Source organism: Macrobrachium rosenbergii, chromosome 51, assembly GCF_040412425.1.
Source record: "Macrobrachium rosenbergii isolate ZJJX-2024 chromosome 51, ASM4041242v1, whole genome shotgun sequence".
NCBI classification, from domain to species: Eukaryota; Metazoa; Arthropoda; class Malacostraca; order Decapoda; family Palaemonidae; genus Macrobrachium; species Macrobrachium rosenbergii.
This window is the reverse complement of record NC_089791.1, coordinates 37,435,547-37,442,382: the sequence shown is the minus strand read 5'-3', so window position 1 is coordinate 37,442,382 and position 6,836 is coordinate 37,435,547. Positions and strand designations below refer to the sequence as shown.

General features: G+C 35.3%; 1 protein-coding gene across 3 annotated transcripts in view; it reads right to left on the bottom strand.

Moving 5' to 3' along the window:
- The window catches only part of LOC136833320 (moesin/ezrin/radixin homolog 1-like), a 10,315-nt gene extending 7,942 nt beyond the window's left edge, over positions 1-2,373 (bottom strand). Inside the window, exon 1 of one of the 3 annotated variants that reach the window (XM_067095320.1) lies at positions 2,285-2,373. The gene's annotated coding sequence lies outside the window, so the exon portion shown is untranslated. Of the gene's footprint in view, positions 1-2,014; positions 2,132-2,284 lie in introns of those variants that run through there. The other 2 variants (XM_067095318.1, XM_067095319.1) reach the window with 2 other exon arrangements.
- Between the last annotated feature and the right edge of the window lie 4,463 nt (positions 2,374-6,836).

The window sequence follows — 6,836 nt, the reverse complement described above, 5'->3', positions numbered from 1 at the left end:
TATATATATATATATATATATAATATATATATAATATACAGTTATAAATATAAATATATATATATATATATATATATATATATATATATATATATATATATATATATATATACATATTTTACCAATGTGTGTGTTGTTTGTAGGGACCTATGGGAGCCACAATGGCCTCTTTCCTCATGATTTCATCACAAGATCTGGGAATGTTAAGACTACAGTCCTTGATTCCACAGATGGAAATAAATGAAGAAGCCCCTCCCACCTGGGAATGGATTCGAATCCACAGGCTCGGCAGCGAGAATGAGTTACAGCTTTTTCTATGAAAAGCGTGAAGGAGTCATGGGATCAGTGTGGCTATTAATAACAGTTATAATAATACATACCTTTATGTATATACATACTATATACAGTATATATGTATATATATATGTATGTATATATATATATATATATATATATATATATATATATATATATATATATATATATATATATATATTATATATATATATATGTCCGTGTGTGTGTATGTGAGCACGTTCACGTGTACTACTATATATATGTATGTTTGCGGTCTTCCGCGCAGGCTTGTTCTATAAAATTTCTGTCGGGTTTCCTATTTTCCTTGGATTAATTGCTTGGCTGTATGTACGTCAAAAGTATTAGATAAAGTCCCTAAATTTATATTCACATGTGTTAAAGGTATATTTTCTTTTCTCCTGTTTCTGGAAAAAAAAAAACTAATTTTTTCATGCGCTTCAGCACAAAACCCATCAAACTAAAATTTAGAAATCCTAAAGTTGAGTTCACTTATTGCTACGTCTGTTCAAAACTTAGTCCTCAGCGGGAGGGAGAGAAATATTACAGATAATCTAATCACTTAATTTACGACGCGAATGTAGGCATTACTTAAGGTTCTTTGCAGGGTGCCTTCGGCCCCTAGCTACAACCCCTTTCATTCCTTTTACCGTACCCCCATTCATATTCTCTTTCTTTCATCTTACTTTCCACTCTCTCCTAACAATTGATTCATAGTGCAGCTGCGAGGTTTTCCTCCTGTTACGCCTTTCAAACCTTCTTGCTGGCAATTTCCGGTTCAGCGCTGAATGACCTCATAGATCCAAGCGCTAGTCCTCTGGCCTAAATTCTATATTCAACTCAGTTCAATTCAATTCAATTATGGCACGAACTTGAATTAACTGCTGTCGTCGCAATGTTTGATATAAAACTAGGAATTTTTTGCTTTAGAATAACTTTGTCCTTTATTTCAAAGGGACGACAAAACGAACAACTGACACAAATTCCCGATGAATCGGTGGGGGGAGGGGGCGGGAGGAGAAAACATCCCTCTTGCATTTATATAAGAGACAATGAGTTCATTCTGCTTTCATGGGGGGAAGAAGTTCTTCCTTTGGACTTTGGTTTAAGAGTCAGGTTTGTTGATCAAAATTTCCATTTCATTCGCCGAAAAAAAATCAGACAGATTGTTGGTAATTGTGATCAAAGTTTTCGAGCGAGTGATTTTCTCCTACTCTGCAGTACCCTAGGTTGAGCAGCGTAACGTCTGATCAGTATTCGAATGGGTGACCTCCAGGGAAAGGCAGACGTCCCCGGATCATCATGAGCCAGGGAGTGTTTATAATAAATACATACATACATACATACATACATACATACATACACACACACACACACACATATATATATATATATATATATATATATATATATATATATATATATGTGTGTGTGTGTGTGTAGTGAGTATATACTTATATATATATATATATATATATACACACATATATATATATATATTATATATATATATATATATATATATATATATATATATATATATATATATATATATATATATATATATATTTGTGTGTGCGCGTTTTTGAGCGCTCACGCTTGCGTGTAGATGAACAGGAGGGTGATAGAACCACAGAGTCTAATTAATTCTGAACTATAAGACAAAAGCCGTGCAAAATATTCTCCACACACACACAACCTTACAAAAACACGTAGATCACATTTCCTCGAATCCAGTCGCTCTCCGGCCTTCTTTCAAACACAAGCTCGCATTTGAAACTGATCTACGCCTCCCTTGTCGCTTGGCGAGTGCACGAGACACTTATTATCACGCCCAGATAAGACATAGGTTTGTCGTTTTGCGGTTGGCACCAGTCCATTACTCATCGTGTGAGATAATCGTTTTCGAAAGGCATTAAACTGGAGGGAATTTCTCCATAAGAATCCTTCAAACTGTCTCACTGTTCACCTTTATTTCCAGGTACAGATTATAACTTCATTAACCTCTCGTTTTCGAACAGAAGTTAAAATCACCGTAGATGTCTTTTCAATGTGACAAACGAATCACATACTAATCTGACCAGAGATAGCCTTATCTGCAGTTTCACAAATGTAGTAATTTTTCAATGGATTTATCTTATCAAAACCCGCGATAAAAAGTAATAAATCGAGTTATTAGGTTCATATGAGATTCTAATCATTAGCGTCGTAAACTTGGATGTGCAGCTGAAAGCAATAGAATTCTGCCATTTTGTTGCTCTCTGTTTCTTATTATTTTCTTGGAGCAGTTTTCTGTTGTGTTCATCTACTGAAATGTTAAGAGGTAATAGTTTCTTAGCTAGGGTGCAATGAACTTCAGAATATGTAAACTAACTAAAACCTTTAATATCAACTGGTAAAGAGTCAATAGGATAAGCATCATATATATATATATATATATATATATATATATATATATATATATATATATATATATATATATATATATATATATATATATATCTTTTCACTCCGTTGTTTACTTTTTTCCTTCTGTGGCCAATGCCTTTATTTATACATTCATCACGTTCCATATATTCATAAAAATCCATATATATACACACAAATATATTATATATATATATATATATATATATATATATATATATATATATATATACATATATATATACTGTATATATTTACATATGTGTGTATGTGTATTTGTGTCTTTAGGAGTTTGGTTGCAACCTCAACTCCCATTGTTTTTTTTCTTTGTCCCAGCAGACGTTGGTACCTTTTTTACAACTAGGAAGTCTGTTGGGCATTATTTCCGACCTAGCAAACGTGATCCGCGCGCTGCATCAGCCATCTACGGCTCTCATCTTGGCAGACGAGTACACGACTTATACGATTCCACAACGAAAACAAAAGAAACTCAGTCAGACCAACGAAAAACCGGATGCTCAAAAAATGGCTGTCTCCTTCTCGCCCTAGCTGCTAAATATGGAAACACAAGAACTTATCCAGCAAAAAGCAGCGCTTGAGCTAAAAGCTCTCATGAAATCATCGCGTAGAGCGGAGAGGAGAGTAAAAGCTCGTAATGGTGTCGTGACGTATTAAAAGAGCGCCGGAAAATGTGCAACGGAGGTGCCGGGAAAATTTAAAGAGACATGGGTATTAAGAAAGTCCTCCTTTATACGCTCTAATGGGTGCGCGCATGCCACCTTTAAGTGAGAAAGGGGGGGAAAATTTAATTCAGGTAATGGCAGTGTGACGTAGATCTCTCAGGGCATCAAGGATGCGCGCGAACGCAAGGTTGCGGACGCGTGTGCACGCACACGATATATATATATATATATATATATATATATATATATATATATATATATATATATATATATATATATATATACATAAATATACTGTTTTCCTTCTGAACAAATTAATCTAGATATCCTTGGTCTCAACACTTCTGTTTCAAACAAGTATATATATATATATATATATATATATCTCAATATATATATATATATATATATATATATATTATATATATATATATATATATATATATATATATATATATATATATATATGAAATGAAGCTGCTACACTTTTTCGCATCGCCCCAACAAGTAAAAGACTAACTTTACTTACCTTTCCTGGTCAGACACGATGAATATATATGAACCTTTTCATGACTATTTCTTGCTCAAACTTAATCTGATATTAATGAATAAAACTATTTTTCTGTGAAATTCATCATAGTCAATTTGGCATCATAAGAAACTCACACCGAAGATAAAGCGATGGTGAATATAAGTTTTGTGTCATGTCCTCAGTCAACAAAGAGATTTTTATCTATGGTTTCAACTCTGGTTTAGGTTTTCAAGGAAATCGTACTTCCGCGTAGGGTGATTACGATTAAGTCGAGGATTGCATTCGCTTTTAGTTCTACGATTCTGTTATATACTAAGTCTTTGATGGCTAAATCAACGAAGATTCCCTAACCTGCTTGCTTCTTTATAAAGGAGCCTGTCACCTGTTGGCTTCTTTGTGGAGTCTGTCACCTGTTTGCTTCTTTATAAAGGAGTCTGTCACCTGTTTTGCTTCTTTATAAAGGAGTCTGTCACCTGTACGCTTCTTTATAAGGAGTCTGTCACCTGTTTGCTTCTTTATAAAGGAGTCACCTGTTGGCTTCACCTGTTTGCTTCTTTATAAAGGAGTCTGTCACCTGTTGGCTTCTTTATAAAGGAGTCTGTCACCTGTTTGTTTCTTAATAAAGGCGTTTGCCACCTGCTTGCTTCTTTTTTAAAGGACCTGGTTTGTTCTTTATAAAGGGAGTCTGTCCCTTGTTTGCTTCTTTATAAAGGAGTCTGTCACCTGTTTGCTTCTTTTTATAAAGGCGTCTGTCACCTGTTTGCTTAAGTCTGTTACCTGCGAGTCTGTCACCTGTTTGCTTCTTTATAAAGGAGTCTGTCACCTGTTTGCTTCTTTATAAAGGCGTCTGTCACCTGTTTGCTTCTTTATAAAGGCGTCTGTCACCTGTTTGCTTCTTTATAAAGGCGTCTGTCACCTGTTTGCTTCTTTATAAAGGAGTCTGTCACTTTCAGGGAAACCGATTTGATTCAATCAAGCCAAAATGTTAAAGAAGACAGCAATATGAAAGTTAAAAACACACAACGCGCAAACTAAAAAGACGCATGAACATGATTCCTCTTGCATAGCGTCGATGGTCCGGGAGAAAATATTGAGTAACGTGATTTTACCAAAAGAACATTTTCCATCTTTTTTCTTTATAATCATACTTCATTTTGCAATACAGCCGAGTCTCTGTCGTTATTAATAATTTTTTTTATATATATATCAGGAGACAGGTTCACTGACTTACTGAAGGCGAGGTCCTGCTTTGATGGGCACTGGATTCGAGTTCAGTGCAGAGAATGGGTTTGTAATTATTAATGGAAATCTAATGGGGATTTAATGGGATCATTTGCCCTGTTATACCTCGCTGCTAGAGCGGCCTATGACGTTCGAAGGTAATTACGTGCTTGTGGCAATCCTAATGCCTTCCTGCTTTTCATCATAAGTTTTCGTACGCTATTGAGTATGCATAAAAAAAAAATGGAAATGAAAATCGTATTTATTATACCAACTTTCGCAGCTCACTTGAGAGGAAGGTATGATTGCACGTCATCAAAATCAAAAGGATTATAGATGTATTCCGGTACACCAAGCGCTAGGACCTATGAGGTCATTCAACGATGAAACGGAAATTGACAGCAAGAACGTTTGAAAGGTGAAACTGGAGGTAAACCTCGCAGTTGCGCTATGAAAAATTTGTTAGAGAGGGTGGAAAGTCAGATGGAAGAAAGAAAAGAAAAACGGAGTTACAGTAACAGGAATGAAAGAGGTTGCAGCTAGGGACCGAAGGGATGCTGCAAAGAACTTAAGTGATGCCTACAGTGCATCGCGTGAGGTGCACTGACGGCACTAACCCCCTGCAGGGCTTAATTCTTATGGAATGAAATCTTACTTCTTATGGAATGAAATCAAATGAATCGCAGTTGAAGTCTGATTCTGAAAGTGAATGATAAATAAAAGGAAATCTCCGTTTAAATCGCTATTCAGTCTGTATAGAAACTAACATATCAATGGCATAAAATTAAAAAAAGGGGGGACGAAAACATTTTTTATTGGAATTAATAAAAAAAAAAGGGGGATGAAAATATTTTTATTGGAATTAATAGTTCTATCTTCTTTTCTCCGTTCTCGCGGTATTCAAAAAGTGTCCTTGTCCATTTGAATCACTCGGATTTTTACCCTGGAAAGAGACATCAAAAATGTAATTATGTCGGAATAAGAAGCCAGAGAAATTCTTCATTCCAGGCACCTCTGCTCTCACGTACCCAAAGGTCACCATATTCTCTTTGTTGGTTTCATCCATTACCTGTTATTCTGTTAACTATTATATATTTACTCAGTCTCACAGATACATCATCCAACTGTAATTCTCTTCGCTCCTGGGGAGTAATAACTTCCGCAGGTCTTATTGTTGATGAAGCCACTGGAATTTAAGCAAAACAAAATAAATAATGATCATTTCTAGGTTTCAAGGTCACTCAGTCCTTTCGTTGGCCGATGCATATCCTCGTTTTAAGAGCTTACAAAGCATGGTACTGATGTTAATGTCGAGTCATTTCGTTTCAGCCTTAATGGGAATTCCATCTTTGCTTCCTTTCGAAAAAGTTACAAAAGTTTAGACATCTTTTCGTCTAAAGTTTATCGTTCTTTTAGGTATTTCGTCTGGCAGTCTCTGGTACGTCCTGATGGCTATTTTCAAATAAATTTCTGTCTCATTTCATTTCAGCCTTAATGAGAAATTCCATCTCTACTTCCTTTCGAAAAGTTACAAAAGTTAAGACATCTTTTCGTCTAAAGTTTATCGTTCTTTTAGGTTGTTCGTCAGGCAGTCTCTGGTAGGTCCTGATGGCTGTATTTTCAAATAAATTACTTTCTCATTTCATTTCAGCCTTAAT